Raw genomic sequence first — 22,038 nt, 5'->3', positions numbered from 1 at the left:
ATGCTAACACACTGCTGTCAAAACTGTGAACCACACATTCAAAACGGAATAGGTTTCAGCCTTGTACCTTTCAAACACTGCTGATTGCAATTTCAGCTGAAAGGCTAAGCAGGTGTCTTGTTTTAGACTTGTTAGTGAACACACACACATATTACAGTATATATAGGTAGAGCTCAGAAAGACTCATTTTGGAAATGGAACAAGGAAGATGGGTTCGTGGAGGGAGAAGGGTGGCAGGGAGAGGGCGGATGCGTGGAGGAAGACAAAGAAGACAAAGAGCTGTTATTTCAGATGAAATAAGGGCTACACTTATAGACCATGTCGTGAACCATGGTCTCTCATTGAAAGAGGCAGGGTTGAGGGTGTAACCCAATCTGCAAAGATCCACAGTGGCATCTGTAATGCGAATTTTCCATCATGCAAACAGGTGAGAGTTACATCCTTACAGTAAATGAAAACATTACAGGAATCTATTTTGTATTGCAATTATAGAATATTTACACAGATATATATTACAGTAAGTTTGACTGTAAAATATATTTTTACAACAGGACCCAAAGGCTGCCCCCAACAGGGGGAAGAGGAAAAATATTTTCAGATGCGCAGGAAAATGCTATTGTTGACATGGTTGTTGTCAACAATGCAATAAAACTGCGGGAGATTCAAGATAGAGTGCTGGCTGATAATGATATATTTGAAAATGTTAATTCTGTCAGCACAACAACTATTGCTTGAGTCCTAAAGAAACACCAAGTTACAATGAAACAGTTATACGCTGTACCGTTCGAGAGAAACAGTGAACGGGTAAAAGAGCAAAGATACCAATATGTCCAGGTAAGACGTCTGAGGTTACGTACACAGCTATACAAAATATTTACAGTAAAAAAAAACACTAGCATTTCTACAGTAAAACTGTGCACTTACTGTTTTTCAGAGAGTAATGGAGGTGGAAGCACTGGAAAGACCACATTCATTTGTATTTATCGATGAAGCTGGATTTAACCTTGCCAAAACACGGCGCAGAGGAAGGAATGTTATAGGTCAAAGGGCCACTGTGGAGGTTCCAGGCCAAAGGGGGGGAAACATCACCATGTGTGCTGCAATAGCCAATGATGGTTTGCTTCTCAACACACCACTCATTGGCCCATACAACACAGAAAGGCTTATAGCTTTCCTAGAACAGCTCTATGCTCAGCTAGTGCCAGCAGAACAGGGGGAGCCAGTAAGAAACCCCCAAGTTTTTGTCATAGTTTGCGATAACGTTGCTTTTCACCACTCTGTGGCTGTCACAGATTGGTTTGCAGCACATCACAGATGTATGGTTTTGTACCTGCCTGCATATTCACCCTTCCTCAACCCAATAGAGGAGTTTTTCTCTGCCTGGAGGTGGAAAGTGTTTGGTCACCACCCACATGACCAAATGTCTCTTTTGGCAGCCATGCGTGCCGGATGTGAGGACACGAGTCCAGAGGACTGCCAGGGATGGATAAGGCACTCCAGAAGGTTCTTCCCCAGGTGCATGGCAAGAGAAAACATTAGATGTGATGTTGAAGAAAACCTGTGGCCTGATGCTAGAGAGAGGCAGGATTAGCCCCTCAATTATTTGTTTGAATTACAGTATGTACTTTTAGTTTCTACCTTTTTTTTCTCATTACTTTAATTTCGTAAATTACTACAGACTATTGAAGCAAACTGCTAATTTTCATGTACCTTAAATAATTGTTATGTTCTAAAAATGTTAATAAATCATGTGAAAGAATGTCACTCTTTTCTTTGAAGAAAATATTACTTTGTATGAAGTCACTGAAATTGTTCAAACTGTAAAGATGAAAAGTTTATATTTTCTGTATTGGTGTTTGATGCTAGTGTTTTTACTCTCAGTGTGTTCTGAGTGACAGTGTGTGTTATCTCAGTGAGGGTTGTGCATAGTGTTTGGCTACACTGAGCGTGTTTTGAGCCATGTGTTAAGAGTTGTGTTGCTTGGAATGAGTTTTGCAGGTGATGTGAACTGTTTAGCTCAGGTGACTGTTGGTAGTGCAGACTGTAGATAGAGTTTTGCACAAGTGACTCCAGTTGTGCCCACTGTCGTTTAGCAATCGAAAAAAACTGTAAAACATGCTTAAGACAATCATTTTGATCTGATGACTGTCAGTCCTAGCATCCATAGCACTGTCTAGAAAATTGAGAGGGGTTACATTTCTTACATTTCTGCATCCCTCAGCCGTTTACCAAAATAAGTTTCAGTGCCACCAGGTTTGTTGGTTTCAGACTGCAGTCTTAGTTTTGTCTCCTGATGAGGCTGGTTAGGCTAGCCGTGTTTATTATTTCCCTCTGGTACTTCCAGCTGCTCCATAGGAACCAGGCTCTGTGGCCTGCTGTCTAATCCCCGGTCAGATGTCACAGAAATAGCCATCACACCGTCATTACCCCGACCACAGCCCCGTGATGTGGACGACAACGCACTACAAAGTTGAAAAGCAGATCTCTACTCTATTACATTATAGCACCTTGATCTTCCTTCCACAGTGCATGTGTGTGTGTGTGTGTGTGTGTGTGTGTGTGTGTGTGTGTGTGTGTGTGTGTGTGTGTGTGTGTGTGTGTGTGCGTGTGCATGCATGTGTGTGTGATCCTCAGTGATGCTTCACACAGCCCACTGCTCCAATACATTACTGCCTGATCAGGATGAGGCTTCCACTCCGGTGGCCCAGCAACCGTCGACCACTAAGGAGCCGCCGCTGTGTATGAAATTGGAACAGAATATTTATCTTATAGGAGGTGCCGTGTGACAGGGGCATCATTTAAAACATGAGTTGTTATGAAAGATGGAGAACCCATCAGCAGCAAAGAGATGAGGATGCAACTGCAACAGCACTGACTGTCCTATGTTTATACATGATAGTATGCGTCCCAAGTGGCACTTTTTACCTACCCATAGTGCACTAATATGGCACCATTTGGGACGCAGTATAGTTTTAGAGAGGCAGAGCCAAAATATTCACTATTGCAACCTGGGGAGCATGTTAGTACAATAAATATATTCTATATTTCCCCTAATGTAATGAAAATATGGTCATTGTAGCAGGTGTACTGTATGGAAGGTTGTCAGTACCTTTGAATAAATGCTGTTGATGATATTTGTTTTGGAATTAGTCAGGTCTCAAGGTATTTACAGTGTCACTGGGAAAACATGCTGTTGAATGATTTGACAGGACAGCAGAGAGGAGAGAGAAAGAGGGGGTAGAGAGAGGGAGGGAGATGGAGAGAGAGAAAAAAATAGAAAGGAAAGAGAGAGAAATGAGGAGAGATGAGAGAGGCAGAGAGAGAGAGCAAGAGAGAGAAGTTAGAAAGAGAGAAGTTAGAAAGACAGACAGACAGACAGACAGACAGACAGACAGACAGACAGACAGACAGACAGACAGACAGACAGACAGACAGACAGACAGACAGACAGACAAACAGACAAACAGACAGACAGACAGACAGACAAACAGACAGACAGACAGACAGAGACAGACAGACAGACATCTCAGTGCAAGAGGCATCACTGCAGTACCTGGTTTGAATCCAGGCTGCATCACACCTGGCCATGATTGGGAGTCCCATAGGGCAGTCTACAATTGGCCCAGTGTTGTCCGGGGTAGGCCTTCATTGTAAGTAAGAATTTGTTCTTAACTGACTTGCCTAGTTAAAAAAAGAAAAAAAAAGAATAGTCAGACAGAGATAAAGGACAGACAGACAGAGAGCTGAGCCTATTTGTTTGCATTATTTCCCTCCAGTATTCAGCTACATTGTAAACATCTGTTCTCCTCTATGTCCTGATAGATGTCTCCAATCAGATCGCTGTCATCTTACAAACTAACAACAAATCCAACCGGAGATTTATCTGTTGCTGCTGTTGCTCTTTTACACAAGCTTAGTTACCTCCAGTTCTAACTGAGGCATGCAATGGTCCTCCCTAATGGTATCCTGTGAGGAGGAGGCTAGTATTTTAAGCCTGTGTCCGAAATGGTACTCTATTCCCTATATAGTGCACAACTTTTGACCAGGGCCCATGGCGGTAGCTCCATAGGACTCCGGTCAGAAGTAGTGCACAATGTAGGGAATACGGTGCCATTTAGTACGCGGTACAACATGCAGCCCAGTTATGAGTGGTTCCAGGTTGAGGAGTCTGTTTTGAATAAAGGTCCCATCAGCACAAGGCTCTGACAGGTTGTTGGTAGAGACTAGAGAGGAGAAGCACATAAAATAACTTGGCTGGATACTGGGCTTATTATCCTGGTAATGTAATAGAACAAATATGCAGTGATGTATGTGTGTTTAAGGTCCAAACGCAATGATGTGACTTCACAGCGATGGCCCTATCTCTAGCTAGCTAGGAAGGACCCTCGCCCCATTTATCTAAAGAAGAAGAGTATGCAAAGGAAGTAGATGTTACGTTGTAAACTGGTGCAAATGTGATAATGTGTCGATGATTTTGTAACAGAGGTGGTTTGAAAAACTACGTTCGCATGATGAGTAACATTGCCTGAGACCTGGAGACTTGTGTTTGTTAACCTCCCAGAGCTACTTCCTAGCTCAGTGGGCTAACAGTCTTGAGGCATGCAGAGGATCTGGGTTGAAAGCCAGTCCATTGGTTTGTCTATTAGAACAGGGAGGTAAATGACTGTGAAGAGTGATATAACGTTTCGTTGATGAGGATAAATGTAGAAGGATGTTATTGTGTTATTACAGAGTTCAATGTGAGAGATGATCTGTGCCAGATTCATTCTGAAATGTTTATTATTTTCCCACTTGAGTATTAACAAAAATGTACTGAAATATATTTACAACAAAACCAGTCGGAAGGAGGAAACACTCCTCCTGCATGTCCTGTCTAGCAGAAGACGCATCCAAAACGAATAATTTTCTTTATGATCCAACATCCCATGACAATGTACTATACTGCTGTGTGTGTGTGTGTGTGTGTGTGTGTGTGTGTGTGTGTGTGTGTGTGTGTGTGTGTGTGTGTGTGTGTGTGTGTGTGTGTGTGTGTGTGTGTGTGTGTGTGTGTGTGTGTGTGAGAGAGAGAAAGCGAGCGCTTGTGTGTCGTTGCCAGCTCTGTCTCTCTTCCAAATGCCATTCATATAAATAAACTGAGCAGTGTGTTTTTCAGGATAACTTCATTTTCTATTTTAATACCCCAAAGCATATAGTATCTCAATCTAGTAAACACATTGAGACATATCCTCTTGATCTCTCTCATGCCAAAACACAGTTACCATTTGCAGACATACCAGGAAGACAGCTGTAATAGTTATTTAAGCCTTTTAGTTGTTCTTGACATGTGGCCAAGCGCAAATTGGTCTTCAGTTTCTGTTTTCTGATGGCCAGATAGTGAGAAAACATTTCATTTGAATGTATAGAGCCACATAAATGAATGGGAATATATGGATGTGTCTCCATAGTAGGAAATAACTGAAGACTATGTTCACAGTATTGGCAGCTAGAGGAGTTGGGACACAGATAAAAACAGATTCATATTATGTGACTATTCAGACCTGGATTTGAACAGCCAAGACATGTCAAGCAGCTGTCACAGTAAGGGAAGTGAATGAAAAATGAACTCGCCCATACTCTTATGATTGTCAGGTTGTGAATGTAGAACGACATAGGTTTAAGTTGAGTTTCTACTGATTGATAGCACCAGGAAGGTATCCAAGGCCATGGCTCCGGCTCTGTAGAGGATAAAAGAATGGCTCTTCCAGAGAGAAAACTGAATCAGGAACATAGAGCAATAACATATAATCTGCGTCCCAAATGGCACCCTATTCTCTGTATAGTGCATTACTGTTGACCAGAGCCCTACAGGCCCTGGTCAAACGTAGTGCAGTATATAGGGAATAGGGTTCCATTTTGGATGCATGAACGACCGGAGCTGTAACATGCTCCTCTCAACCAAGCAGTTGCCAGATGGAGAGAAGAACAGGGCTCGGTGACAAAACATGAGAGCAGGGCTACGTCCCAAATAGCACCCTATTCCCTTTGTAGTGCACTACTTTAGACCAGGACCAATAGGACTTTGGTCAAACATAGTCCAATATATGGAGAATAGGTTGCCATTTGGGACACAACCCAGTAGTCTTGCTCTCTTTTTCTAACAGGGCTGTGTCTGTCTGGGCGCTCTACATGTGATGTCCTTCACACCTTTTATTGTCTGAGAGGGGAAAACCCTTCTGTTCTCATAACAATGTCAAACTTGTCATGGAGGTCAACTGGAGCTGAATTTTGGCATGCTCCAATTCAATTAAATTAAATTCAAGGGGCTTTATTGGCATGGGAAACATGTGTTAACATTGCCAAAGCATGTGAGGTAGATAATATACAAAAGTGAAATAAACAATAAACAATAAAAAATTAACAGTAAACATTATGTCCCCTTTTCAGTGATTTTGTGTGATATTTGTCGATGGTTATGATAAGAAAAAATATGTTGCCAATCAATTACATAATTGTGATTCTGAAGCATTTCATTTAGCCTACTTCACCATGCAAATGAAAGGTAATTTACCGAATACAGATGGTTCAGAGTAGTCCAATCAACTCATCGAGTATGAGATATTTAGAACTGAAAGACATTCTGAAGATTGTTTTGCACTTCCCTTTTACATAGCTTGGTGGCACCAGAGTTCAGAAATGTCCACCTCTCCTCTCCTCTGCTCTCTCAGAGGCATTTCTCTCTACCACGGCGCTGTCAAGCAACATAACCTTACACTTCTGCACGTGTTTAATAAATTAGCACAATCTGAAGGAGGGCTGTCCATAGCCATAGAGAGGTTTCGGGTTTCACTCCGCGCAAGGGGAGGCAGCAGCAGCTCTGCAAAAAGACGCTGCAATAATTGTTAGTGTGGATGCTGTCCCGATGCCGAGAAGTTGATAACGTCCTGACTACAACATTTTAACCATACTAAGGAAACGGTCGCGGAAAAAGTTATTTTGAATTGCCTATCCCTCGCCACCTGACAAGGAATAGGGTACAGAATAAATCACAAGAGGTTGCTGGAGTGAAAACGCATTCACCATCCTAAAGGATCGTTTAGAAAGGATACCACTTTGTCTTTTGGAAATGGATTTAATTTAGGAGTTTTTTTTACTTTAGTTTAGATTTTTACTCTGCCTTTTTCACTCCACAAGGGATTTGTTTAAAGAAGCGACCGTTATTGTTGGGATATTTGCTAACGGACGTGCATGCGCTCAGTGGCAGAGAAGGAGCAGATGAATGTAAGTCCTCGTTGCAGTGTTCTACTACTGTCAAATGTCTGTCTCACCTCGCTAGCTGAAGACTACGGGGTAATGATTATACATTGTTGCGATACATTGTTGCGATACGTTTATACGTTGTTATACATTGCACTAGTTACATGGACGTTTTATTAGGCTAAAACTTGAGCGCAAATCGTTGCGTTGTTGTCATGTGCAGAATAGGCTAGCACATTATCATGTACCTCATCACACACAGTCAATCATTAAGTTAACGAGACAATTTTAAAGCTTGGATGCTTTTAAAGATTAATCTCTTCGTTTGTCTTCTTTCCTCTTCTTTTCCCATACACATTGTTTTTATTATTTCGGGTCCAAAGTGCAAAAGTTAACTTTTTTTAAGTGTTTACAATATGTTATAAGTTTTCTATAATTTACTCCAGGTTTTTTTTTTTGCATCTTTATTTGGGGTATTTGACCCTGATTAGTTATACAGTCATCACAGTTATTGTCAAACAGTGCTGTTTTAAAAAAAAGCTTAAATAGATGTATATTTGAGAAGTCAGCAGGACCCATGGACGGGACAGTTGTCAGCGATGTTTAGGTCTTGACACATTATGTATCGTCTAATGATTATCCCGACTAGTGAAACTTCTATCGACAGGCAGGCAGGACCGTGGAACGGCTGCCTGAAAACCGATTCTCATTATAACCCAAACCATCTGTCCCTGACTGAATGCTCTCCTCTCTGCTCATTGCTGTTCTAACTCTAACTTTTGTTTCCCTCTGTGGGGGCAATCACTTCTTACAGACGGTATAACACTAGGCTACTGCTGCCAACTCTCCTGAAGGGGGGAGCTTTAAGCATTGGATGTAAAATGGAGAGAAAAAAGATGGATATTTAGGCTATTTAACAACAGGCCATTTAACAATAGGCCCTACGTTATATTGCACTGTATGCAAGAAAAGAGAACACAGACTGTAGGATCAATAGCTCTAGCTGAGATCCTAAACTGTAGGCTATACTATTTAAACCGTTTGAACTTTTAGAAAAACCTTCCAAGCAAACACTAATTATGTAACAAAGAATGACACATATACATTTCTGAGGTCTAGCTCTCCTTGCTTTGCCAGTTAATATAATTTAAGACATTCTAAAGGCAGTCAGAGTCATACAACCACACAACCACACAACAATAATATGATTATAACAAAAACACATCAAACCTTTAAAGCGATTATTTGTGGTTTTCTGAAATGATTGAGAAATAATATTATGTTTTAGATTAGAATTCAAATCTGTGGTAGGCTACCCGTCATGGTCTAAACTTAGAGCACATTTTCATTGGCAACGTCACCATGCAGTCAAAGACAAACAACACAACACCAATCTCAACCAATTAGCTTAATAATACTCTGTCCACCAGTCAAATAATTCACTAGGATGTCTCTCCACTGTACTTGGGGTGCTTCCCAAATGGCACCCTATTCCCTATATAGTGCACTTTATAGGGTTCTGGTCAAAAGTAGGCTAGTGCACTATGTAGGGAATAGGGTGCCATTGGGTATTTTTTCTTCCCCCTTTCTCTACAAAAAAATCCTCTCAAATTGGTTTATCCATTGAATTCTATTGTTGGCTGGGGTGTAATGCTGTGCCATTGTGTCACAATTCACTGTTGGTCCTGTAGATTACTACATACTGACAGTCAGAAGGTTGTAGTAGGTCATATTCATTACAGTGTCAACAGGGCTCTGTCCATTAGGGTTTGATGTGAATCACTGTGTTCCTCGCAATCCTTTCACTAATGTCTAATTCATTCATTTCAACTCAATTGGGTTCCATATCCCTAAACAGGTTGTTTGCACTCGAAATGGCACCCTATTCCTTATATAGTGCATTACTTTTGACCAGAGCCCATAGGTCTCCTCTCGTAGGCTTATAGCCAATATTCTCCGACCATTGGTCTCTGGTCAAAAGTAATGCACTAGATATAGGGAATAAGGTGCCCTTCTGGACTCTGCCACTATCTGTTAGTATGCTGGTTCCCATGGTGCTCCAAAGTCATCCTCCTTCTGGATTGTCTTGGAGCACTGTCTGGCAGACCAGTACGCTGACGTTCTTCCCTTCTGTTCTCGCTCTCTCCTCTCTTCTTCCCTCTCTCTCCACCCATTCATCAGTTAAAATCTAATGTTGGTGTTTTCCCTCCTGGGTGCCAGTGTTGTGTCAGAGAACCCTGCAGCATGTTGTCAGTTATGAGGGGAGGGCCAAGGCACATTCCTGGTCCTCATTGATAATAATTTAATAATAGTTGAGGTAACAGTGACAGTCATTAGCTCCCACTGGAGAGGAATGCCAAGTATGTCTGATATCAGTGAAGCTCAAAGCGATAGATAGATAGATAGATAGATAGATAGATAGAGAGAGAGAGAGAGAGAGAGAGAGAGAGAGAGAGAGAGAGAGAGAGAGAGAGAGAGAGAGAGAGAGAGAGAGAGAGAGAGAGAGAGAGAGATAGATAGATAGATAGATAGATAGATAGATAGATAGATAGATAGATAGCGCATTGTATAATTTGGTGTTCTCTTATAGAAAGATAGTGCATGCCAAAAGACTATGCTAGCTCACTGAGCTAAAGCCTATAGGCTGTATCTTCGGGAGGCCTGAGTTCTAGGTGCATCGTCTGAGTGCTTTGATGATTGGCCCATTCATTTCCTGAATATGAGTTTGCAAGCAGCCATTGGTTAAATCTGATGCGTTCCAATCACAGGAGACTAAAGCCAAGGAAAAAGTTGTGCTAAAGCCATTCACTGTAGAGTGGCTGGACTGAGGAGAAAAACTGTATATAGTTTACAAAGAAAACAGTGAAGGAAATGATGCAGAATTGTTGGATGAAACCGCAGCCTGAGACCTCGGCTGTGGCTTTCATGACAATCCAAGGATTATGTCATCAGTCAAGTCCCAGAAGCTCCATGATGAAGTAATTATTTGACTTTATTTGCAGTGTGCCTTTGTGCCTGGGGTGATGATGAGGATAAAGGGTTTATAACTTACTGTATGGAGGGGAATGAACACAACAGCACAGTAGAGCCAAGACTTTCCGATTGATTTCCTGGTTGTTGTTTTTTTACAGCCGTAACAGAAGTATATATTAACATCGTATGGAAGCTAACTATAGTAATAACAGAAGTATACAGCTACATTGTACTTTGAAAGTGTACAGGCCAGCCTTTGATGGTCATATCTACTTGGCAGTCTCTAGTCTTGGTCTGACACAGCAAAGCCAATCATTTATGGATTTCCTGGTTGTTTTTGACAGGATTGTTGTAACAACACAGCCAGAACATTTTCCTCTAAAGCTGACCAGGCATGCCCTAGAGTTTGTCCCAAAAGGCACTGGTCAAAATTAGTGCACTAAATAGGGAATAGGGTGCCATTTGGGACACAAACCTAGTTTGGGCTCCTGGTATGGTTTGTCATAGTTTTACTGGCCCCTGGTGTATCAGAGTATGTTTCCCCCAAGACAGAGAGTCGTGAAGCATCTGCTCAGTGGAGCCTTCGTGCCTCTGGACTGGTACAGTACACACACAAACACACTCACGCTAGTGGTTTAAGGAAACTCTAGCTACCTACAGTACCTACAGCTAGGTGTTTATAGGCCCCTCATCGTCAGTGTTTCAGACACTCAGACTGAGGTTTTAGATTAGGCAATGATTCCACAAGTCATGATCTGCTTAACATGTGTCTGTTATAATAGTATGACTTCAAACATCTGTTAGTAGAAACTGTGAATGGTTAGTGACGAGTTCATCTTTTAAACATCTACCTCGCCCTCAACGTCAGCAAAACAAAATCCACATCGATCCACATCAAAGGAACTGCAGTAGAGAGTCACAAGTTTTAACTTCCTCTGCTTCCACATCACTGAAGACTTGACATGGACCACAACACCACCACTCTTGTCAAGAGGGCGCAACAGCAGCTCTACTTCCTAAGGCGTCTGAGGAAATTCGGAATGCCGTCCCCGGGTCCTCTCCAAATACTACCGCTGCACCATCAAGAGCGTCCTGACCGGTTTCATCACGTCCTGGTATGGGAATTGCTCTTTCCATGACCGCAAGGCCCTCCAGCGGGTGGTGAAGATGGCCCAGTACATAACTTGAACTGTGCTCCCACCCATCCAGGACATCTACTTGAAAGGGTGCCTGAGGAAGGCCCGCAACATCATCAAGGACCCCACACACCCCAGCCATGAGCTGTTATCTCCCTTACCGTTCGTATCGGAGCATGAAGTCTGATACCAACAGGCTCATTGACAGTTTCTATCTTCAAGCCATCAGACTGCTGAACACTTGAACTGGACTGACCAGCTGCTCTGATCCTCCACACCTTAGTACACATGCACTCACTCACTCACTCACTCACTCACTCACTCACTCACTCACTCACAAGCGCTCGCTTTCTCTCTCTCTCTCTCACACACACACACACACACACACACACACACACACACACACACACACACACACACACACACACACACACACACACACACACACACACACACACACACACACACACACACACACACACATACATTCAGCCTACACACACATCACAACTGCTGCTACCTGACTCTTATTATAATGCTCAATTTATACACCTGACCCCCCCTTCCCCAATACACATGTACATACTGGACAGTAAATTGTTCCTTCCTGTATTATACTTATGCTAAGATATGTATTATTTTCTACTGAGCCATTTACTTTATGTTCATATTGTTATATTTTATTATTTCTTATTGTTGTTGCTTAGCTGATAAGGAACCTGCAAGTAAGAATTTTGTTGTTTCGTTGGACGGTGTCACGACTTCTGCTGAAGTCGATGCCTCTCCTTGTACGGGCGGTGCTTGGCGATCAACGGTCTTCTGGCCATCATTGATCCATGTTTCATTTCCATTGGTTTTGTCTTGTCTTCATACACACCTGGTTCCAATCCCATTCATTATTATGTTGTATATTTAAACCTCTGTTTCCCCTCATGTCCTTGTCAGAGATTGTTTGTTGTTATGTTCGTGTTTTATGGATTGGTGTGCGACGGGTTCTTGTACCCACATTTATTTTATTATGTACTTTGGTTTTGGAGTTTTTGTTTCACGTTATTTAACTACTCCATTATACTAGGTTTGATTCTCCTGCACCTGACTTCCCTGCCATCTACACACATGGCATGACAGATGGTTTATTGTATACCATGCATATCCCGCACATACATATTTAATCTGAAACTGAGATGCTAGAAAATGAATAACAGACCTATCTAAGATGGCACAACAGATAACTTCAGAACTGCACAGTTTATATTTGATCAAGAGATGAGTTCATCTTGTTATTGTGTTGACTAGGGATAATAACAGACCTTTATGTTGACACAACAGATAACTGTTGTAATAGCTAGTTGCAGTTGAAGTGATACATAGGCAGTCAATTTATATAACGTTTAAAGTAGGCTTGTTGTGGAAATGCTGGAATGGAATATGAATACATGGAATTGTTGGTCATGCTACTAATGGTACAGTAGGGATGACATGTGAGTCATTCATCTGAAAACAAAACCATAGAAGTTGACCTCTTCTCTCAGCTGTTACTGTATGTGGTCAGGAGCCAGCCTCCAGCTCCTCTTTCTCATCACTGTGCCCATGTGTTTCAAATGATGCAACTGCTCCAACACTCCCACGCCCATAGCAATATCAAATCAGACAGGATCATGTTCAAAGGCCAGCTGGGAGAAGTGCATGTTTTTCCTGTTCGCTCGCACAAAGTCTTACACAAACACCCAGACCATCAAATACCGTAGGCAGGTCCGTCTGATTCTGTCTCCGTTCATGTGGGAAAGAGATGATCTTGCTTTTCTTGGACGTATGTGTGTGTGTGTGAGTGAGTGCGTGTGATGGCCTCACCATGAAAGGAGAAGCCCTGTGTTTTTCCAATGCTCTGTGTGTTTGTTATGGCCAGGGGAGGGAGTGCATGGATAGCCAGGGAACACACGGCACGCACGTCAGAGCTCTATGATGGGGATGGCTTTCCCTGGCCCCTTGACCTGCCACTGTGGAAGCACTTTATCTGCCGCCCAAATGGACCCCTATTCGCTTCATACTATTGCACTACTTTTAACCAAGGCCCATAGGGCTTTATAGTGCACTACTTTTGACCAAGGCCCATAGGGCTTTATAGTGCACTACTTTTAACCAAGACCCATAGGGCTTTATAGTGCACTACTTTTAACCAAGACCCATAGGGCTTTATAGTGCTCTACTTTTGATCAAGGCCCATAGGGCTTTATAGTGTACTACTTTTGACCAAGGCCCATAGGGCTTTGAGGAATAGGGTGCCATTTGGAACTAGGGTTGCACATCTTGGGGAATATTCAGAGGTGGAAACATTCCATGGGAATTAACGGGAATATATGGGAATTAACGGGAATATATGGGAATTAACAGAAATATATGCAAATTAATATTAATACTATTTAAATGTAGATGTTTTTTGCATTGGATTTATTTACCATATCATATGGAGACACAGAAACATAAACATTTTACCTTATCACAAGTAGACATAATTGCAAAGGATTAAATCCTTCCAATAGAAATAATAATAAAAAATTGTTATGAATTTTAATTAAATGAGTTGACACTTCACATGGGATGATGTCACTGAACAACAAAAGAAAGGGAATATTGAATTATCCCCAATGATCCATCGCATCTCCCAAAATGTTTCGAACATACATCTGTAAATGATAGTCCAGAAACTAAAAACTTTGGTTGTCTTCCTCTCAGGCTTCCATGTCTTCTCCCTGGACCTCCTCAATGTCCACCTCTTGAACGTCAGACTCTGAGGCCTCATCTTCACTGTCACTTTCCAACCTAGTTGAGGATGGTTCGTTGTCAGGCTCAAAAAGCCTCACATTTACCCGCATGGCCACCAATTTTTCAACCCTTGTATTGGTCAGCCTATTGCATGCTTTGGTGTGTGTGTTCCCAAACAAGGACCAGTTGCGCTCTGAGGCGGCTGATGTCGTGATTTGGAGGATGATGGAGGCAACAGGGGAAAGAGCCTCAGATCCACAAAGTCCCTTCCACCAGGTGGCTGATGAGATATGTTGGCACGACTGCCATATTGCATCTCTATCCCAAAGCCCTTGCTTGGAAGTGTACTTCGCCAGACTGCCAAGAACCTTGCCCTCATCCAGGCCAAGGTGGCGAGACATGGTGGTGATGGCACCATAGGCCTTGTTGATCTCTGCACCAGACAGGATGCTCTTGCCAGCATACTTGGGGTCCATCATGCACGCTACGGCGTGTATGGCCTTCAGACAGAAGTCTTCACGCTTTTTGATGTATTTCAGAACTGCAGTTTCCTCTGCATGGAGCAACAGTGAAGTGGGCAGGGCAGTACGGATTTCTTCTCTTACATCTGCAAGCCGAGTCTGAACATCAGACAGGATAGCATTGTCTCCCTCAAACCTTGCAATGGCTACTGCTATAGGTTTCAGGAGTTTCAGGCTGCTTATCACTCTCTCCCAAAATACATAATCCAGGAGGATCCTCTTGATGGGGCTGTCCATATAGGCAGACCGTGATATTGCCATTTCTTGGAGAGACTCCTTCCCCTCCAGGAGACTGTCAAACATGATGACAACACCACCTCAATGGGTGTCGCTGGGCAGCTTCAATGTGGTGCTCTTATTCTTCTCACTTTGCTTGGTGAGGTAGATTGCTGCTCTAACTTGATGACCCTTCACATACCTAACTATTTCCTTGGCTCTCTTGTAGAGTGTATCCATTATTTCAAGTGCCATAATGTCCTTGAGGAGCAGATTAAATGCATGAGCAGCACAGCCAATGGGTGTGATGTGAGGGTAGGACTCCTCCACTTTAGACCAAGCAGTCTATCACCAGCGCAAATACCTTCTGTGGTCCAAGGTCATTGATGAATGCCTTCAGCTCATCTGCAATGTAGAGACTGGTGTGTCTGTTGTCCCTTGTGTCTGTGCTCTTGTAGAATACTGGTTGAGGGCTGGAGATGATGTAGTTAATTATGTTTTAAACAGGTGAATGGAAACAGGTGAATTAACACTCCTCAGTTAGTAGGCTCAAGCAAGCTAAAACCCACATAGTAGCAAAAGCTAACCATCAGAAATTGTTAACAAGTTAGAAATGATTTAAACACACTTTGCTATAGGCTACTATTTACGAGTTAACTAAAAATAATGTATGTCATATAAAATATATTCACCCAACCCAGTATTGTAATCAAAACATACCAGAGAGCATGCAGTCCTTGGTTCAGACAGTGTAGTAGTGTGGACTCAATAGCATCTCATTAGTGTGCAAGATCTTGAGAATCAGCTGTACATGTGATGGAAGAATGCGCTGTGCATGCAGAGGGTTGCAATTCCATTGAATTGGGGATAGTTTAACCAAAATATGCCACAAGACCTAGAATTGCCTTATGTGTATCCAACAAAAATAGTTCACTGTTATAAGATAACTTTTTTGATGAATTTAAGCAAAATTCCCCAAATTCACTTCCCATGGAAAATTTCTGGACAATTTTCGGAAATTTCCAGAAAGTTTCCGATCCTTTGCAACCCTATTTGTAACACATCCCTGACTCTCTGGTCCCCATTACCACCGTACACAGACATATGGCATCTCCGAATGTGGCTCCAGACAGCTCTGTTTCAGCCGGGCCTCCATATACAGTATTCAGAGTGTTTGTGTAGTTTTACTTCATGCTTGTCATGTTAATATCCAGACAGTCCGGATTAACAATTCACTCTGTGCTTTCGTTTGTGGAGAGACTCTGGCGCCCAACGTGCCCTGTGCTCCCCTCCCTAGTGCCCCAGCGTCCCAACCCCCTCCCAGCCAAACACTCGGCTCTTCAAGGCTCAGAAGTTTCATTGGAATTAGCTGGAATCTTGACATGGAATTTGAAGCTCATTTTGAGGATTTGTGATCATACAGTCCAGGCTGATGACTAGCTGTGATTAGTCTGTGTCTGCATCCCAAATGGCACCCTATTGCATTTGGTGCACTACTTTGACCAGAGCCCCATGGGCCTTGGTCAAAAGTCATGTAGGGAATAGAGTGCCATTTGGAACACAGCCTATGTGTCAGAACTACTCTGACCGTAGACTTTCTGATTAAGCAGCGTTCAGAAACAGATCTGTACATAGTTGGAACAAAATGTTTTGAAGAGATACAGGGATAATCGGGGGAATATCGTTGGACTTGTGCTTTGTCTAGCTTTACTTTTGTTTAACAAAATATCTCCTATCAAACATCTTAAAATGCGTTTAGAGTTTTTCCAAGATTAAATAAAGTAAAATAAGATTAAGATTTACAAGATTAAATAAAGTTCTTATATGAGTCTCGTTGATCATCTTATTCCCAAGCACTGATTTACTTCTGCTCAATATTTGACTATCTTCTTCTCTTCTATGAATTATTCACAAAACTATTATATTATATTTACAGAGATATGCCTGTGATTGCAGCATTGAGAGGCTTGATGAGTAATAATAGCATATTTTTCCACTTGGAAGAATTGGACATCTCCCAAGATGTTGGCTGTTCACATGTACTTACACTGACACCCCAACACACACACACACCCACACGCACGCACGCATGCACGCACGCACGTACACACACACACACACACACACACACACACACACACACACACACACACACACACACACACACACACACACACACACACACAGTCTTGTACAACTAACCTTATGGGGACACACAATTCAATCCAATTGAAAATCCTATTTTCCCTAACACCTAACCCTAACTCGTACTCTTACCCTAACCTTAACTCTAACCTTAACCCAAAAACCTAACCTTAACCCTAACCCTACTGAAAAGATTTGGCATGGATCCTCAGATCCTCAAAAGGTTTTACAGCTGCACCATCTAGAGCATCCTGACGGGTTGCATCACTGCCTTGTATGGCAACTGCTCGGCCTCCGACCGCAAGACACTACAGAGCATAGTGCGAGTACATCACCGGGGCCAAGCTTCCTGCCATCCAGGACCTCTATATCAGGCGGTGTCAGAGGAAGGCCCTAAAAATTGTCAAAGACTCCAGCCACACCCTAGTCATAGTCTGTTCTCTCTGCTACCGCATGGCTGCTGCTACTCTCTGTTATGCTATGCATAGCCACTTTAATAACTCTACCTACATGTACATAATTACCTCAATGACCTCGAGACCGGTGCCCCTGCACATTGACACATTGACTCTGTACCGGTACCACCTGTATATAGCCCCGCTATTGTTATTTACTGCTGCTCTTTAATTATTTGTTACTCTTATCTCTTACTTTTTTAAGGTATTTTCTTAGAACTGCATTGTTGGTTAAGGGCTTGTAAGTAAGCATTTCACTGTAGTATTCGATGTGACAAATAACATTTGATTTTATTTGATTTAACCCTAACCCTAAAACTAACCTTAGCTCCTAACCCTAACCCTTAACGTAATTCTAACCTTAACACTAACTCTAACCTTAACCCTAAATACCCTAGAAATAGCATTTGACCTTGTGGGGACTAACAAAATATTTGCTGGAATATAGAAAAGATGGAACATCGACTCGGTACTGGTTCTCCCTGTATTATTATTTTGACTTGTTATTTTTATTTGTTATTCACTGTGTATTTATTCCTCGTGTCACTATTTAAAAATGTGATTTGAAATAGCACCCTGTTCCCTATTTAGTGCACTACTTTTGACTAGGGCACACAAGGTTCCCCATAGGGCTCTGGTCTGAAGTAGTGCACTATATAGGGAATAGGTTGTCATTTGGGACACTGCCGTGGTTCAGGAGATGAAACAGGCTGGTAGTGGATCGGCCATCTGGGATTGTTTCATCTGTGGGCAGCGCTGCCTATAATGTTCACTATGTTTGACAGTGGCCTTTATTTCAGATTGTTTAGCTCTAAACTTGGGAAATGTCAGAACTCTGGCACCCTTCTGTGACGTGGTGGCTCAGGCTAATAGAGGAAGGCAGCAGCGTTTGTTTAGACAGATTATGTGTTTCAGGCTCAAATGTCACCCTATTCCCTATTTAGTGCACTACTTTTGACCAGGGCCTGTCAGAAGTAGTGCTATATGTAGAGAATGGGGTGCTGTTTGGGATGCAACCAGGATGTGACCCCCCTCTCACTGAAGGACCGCGACACAGTAAAGACTCATTTTGCAATAACTTTTGGCAATGTGAAATCAATTGGTGCCAACAGGTTAATAACACTTAAAGGTTATTTAAAAAACCTGCTTTGATTTGAACAATGAGGCATGTTTTCCATTCACAGTGCCGCCCAGAGCAGATATTGCGGCAGTTTACAAAGTAGCCGTGTCCATATTTTCTTTAGCCTTGAACTGGGCCATTTTCTATAATTAGGGGCCACATGTGCTGTGTGTGTGTGTGTATGTGTGTGTGTGTGTGTGTGTGTGTGTGTGTGTGTGTGTGTGTGTGTGTGTGTGCGTGCGTGCGTGCGTGCGTGCGTGTGTGTGTGTGTGTGTGTGTGTATGTGTGTGTGTGTGTGTGTGTGTGTGTGTGTGTGTGTGCGTGCGTGCATGTGTGCGCGTGATCTGTAAGTGTCGCTTATCTGTGAGGTTAGACAGCAACAGTTGAGACAAAGTCAAAGGATCAGCTGCAAAAAGAGGTGGTCATTATTTAACAGGTAATGTTGAAGACTGAATCAAGATACAAAATACGTAGTTCATGAAAAATTATGAAAAATAATACAATAAACTTAATTGTCCAAAATAGTAATATTATCTTAACTTGAGGACAAAGGCTAAAGTGCCTCAACCACAGGGCAAATGTCAATGAACTCACATATCTGAGCATAATGTGGCAGAGCTATAGCAGTGGCTACCGCAGTTTCTCGGGTCCCCATGCAATGACGCAGCATTGGGGAAAACAGCTAACTTCCTACAATTCTACACATTTTTTTATCGTGCAAATGTGCAATTTTATAACTAATCTCATGTTGTTATGCACATTTTTGCCATGAGGCTGAGAGAAAATGTTGCTGTTTTAAAGCAAATCTCCTGCAATTCTACACACATTGCCATGGGGCAGAGAGAAACATGCAGTTTTAAAGCTAATCTCATGCTATTCTACACACATTGCCATGGGGCAGAGAGAAACATGCAGTTTTAAAGCTAATCTCATGCTATTCTACACACATTGCCATGGGGCAGAGAGAAACATATGCAGTTTTAAAGCTAATCTCATGCTATTCTACACACATTGCCATGGGGCAGAGAGAAACATGCAGTTTTAAAGCTAATCTCATGCTATTCTAGAGAGAAATCCAGACCAGTTTACTTGGTATGAATGGCACTAAAAGCATAATCCAGATTGTATTTATGCAGGAAAATAAAACTAAGGCATGTGATATATCAGAAATTGTGTAATAGAATCATTGTAAACCTAAAATATTGTCTTATTAGGCAAGTCAGTTAAGAACAAAATCTTAATTACAAGGATAGCCAAGGAACAGTGGGTTGCCTGCCTTGTTCAGGGGCAGAAGAACAGATTTGTACCTTGTCAGCTCGGGGATTCAATCTAGCAAACTTTCGGTTACTGGCCCTGCGCTCTAACCACTAAGCTACCTGCCACCCCATATAATCATAGATACAGTTTATACTGTTCTGTATAAATAGCCTTTAAGATATATGTAAACAGACCATAAATGTATAAATGTTTGTTTTCTTGGAAAGATAAAAGTGCTATTACATGATGCAATATCAGTAGCCTACTTGTCACATTTACAACTTTTCTAAATCCTATAATCTACTACTGATTTCAGACAGTGTTAGGCTGTGGATTGACTACATTGTTTAAATGTTATGTTGGCATATTATCAGATAATAAAAACATTTATGGAATCATTCCTCTGGCTAGCTTGCTAACTAACATACAGTGCAGATAAATTCTTCAAATTCATTATTTTACACAATATCTTATCGCTGCACTGGCAAACCATGGATGACCATCTCCCGGACCAAAATGGCTGACCTTTATCCCACCATAAGGTTAAAGTCCATTCTAGTATTCTAATTCCTAATTCTATCGGGGCGATCTCCAGGGGGTCGCCCCAATTTTTGTATTTTTTATTGGGGGGGCTGTGTGGTGTGGTAGCTAGTTATATCTAAAAAGCAGAGGGCTCACCTTTATAAAAAAAGAGGACTCATCTTTCTATCTGTGCCATTATCGGCAGCGCCATTGAAGCAACAACCAATAGGAATCCCCACCCAGTTGACTACTTTGACTACTTTAAAATGACAGAAGCATGGTTGAAGCCCTCAATGACGCTGACCATGCTAAACTTTGACCATGCTTCCCTAAATGAGGAGACAGCATCCTAAAAGGACCTGCCCTAACTTGGCATTTAAATCCATGCATCACCTAAACAGAAAAATTCTCAATAACAGCGATTAACACACTTGAAAGGCAATAGTATGAAACTCGTTTTACATAATAATGGACAGCAATTAGAAAGTTACTAGAAACAATGACATACAGTGCCTTGCGAAAGTATTCGGCCCCCTTGAACTTTGCGACCTTTTGCCACATTTCAGGCTTCAAATATAAAGATATAAAACTGTATTTTTTTGTGAAGAATCAACAACAAGTGGGACACAATCATGAAGTGGAACGACATTTATTGGATATTTCAAACTTTTTTAACAAATCAAAAACTGAAAAATTGGGCGTGCAAAATTATTCAGCCCCTTTACTTTCAGTGCAGCAAACTCTCTCCAGAAGGTCAGTGAGGATCTCTGAATGATCCAATGTTGACCTAAATGACTAATGATGATAAATACAATCCACCTGTGTGTAATCAAGTCTCCGTATAAATGCACCTGCACTGTGATAGTCTCAGAGGTCCGTTAAAAGCGCAGAAAGCATCATGAAGAACAAGGAACACACCAGGCAGGTCCGAGATACTGTTGTGAAGAAGTTTAAAGCCGGATTTGGATACAAAAAGATTTCCCAAGCTTTAAACATCCCAAGGAGCACTGTGCAAGCGATAATATTGAAATGGAAGGAGTATCAGACCACTGCAAATCTACCAAGACCTGGCCGTCCCTCTAAACTTTCAGCTCATACAAGGAGAAGACTGATCAAAGATGCAGCCAAGAGGCCCATGATCACTCTGGATGAACTGCAGAGATCTACAGCTGAGGTGGGAGACTCTGTCCATAGGACAACAATCAGTCGTATATTGCACAAATCTGGCCTTTATGGAAGAGTGGCAAGAAGAAAAGCCATTTCTTAAAGATATCCATAAAAAGTGTTGTTTAAAGTTTGCCACAAGCCACCTGGGAGACACACCAAACATGTGGAAGAAGGTGCTCTGGTCAGATGAAACCAAAATTGAACTTTTTGGCAACAATGCAAAACGTTATGTTTGGCGTAAAAGCAACACAGCTGAACACACCATCCCCACTGTCAAACATGGTGGTGGCAGCATCATGGTTTGGGCCTGCTTTTCTTCAGCAGGGACAGGGAAGATGGTTAAAATTGATGGGAAGATGGATGGAGCCAAATACAGGACCATTCTGGAAGAAAACCTGATGGTCTGCAAAAGACCTGAGACTGGGACGGAGATTTGTCTTCCAACAAGACAATGATCCAAAACATAAAGCAAAATCTACAATGGAATGGTTCAAAAATAAACATATCCAGGTCTTAGAATGGCCAAGTCA

General features: G+C 42.0%; 1 protein-coding gene across 2 annotated transcripts in view; it reads left to right on the top strand.

Annotated features, from left to right (window-relative positions):
- Positions 1–6,702: 6,702 nt before the first annotated feature.
- LOC110503349 (protocadherin-16) overlaps positions 6,703–22,038 on the top strand; it is a 189,689-nt gene continuing 174,353 nt past the window's right edge. For both annotated transcript variants that reach the window (XM_090218447.1, XM_090218446.1), the window contains exon 1: positions 6,703–7,257. The gene's annotated coding sequence lies outside the window, so the exon portion shown is untranslated. The remainder of the gene's footprint in view (positions 7,258–22,038) is intronic.

Source organism: Oncorhynchus mykiss, chromosome 24 (genome assembly GCF_057628025.1).
Source record: "Oncorhynchus mykiss isolate SJ-2025 chromosome 24, ASM5762802v1, whole genome shotgun sequence".
Lineage (NCBI taxonomy): Eukaryota > Metazoa > Chordata > Actinopteri > Salmoniformes > Salmonidae > Oncorhynchus > Oncorhynchus mykiss.
The sequence above is the reverse complement of the archived record's forward strand: the minus strand, read 5'-3'. Positions and strand labels throughout refer to the sequence as shown.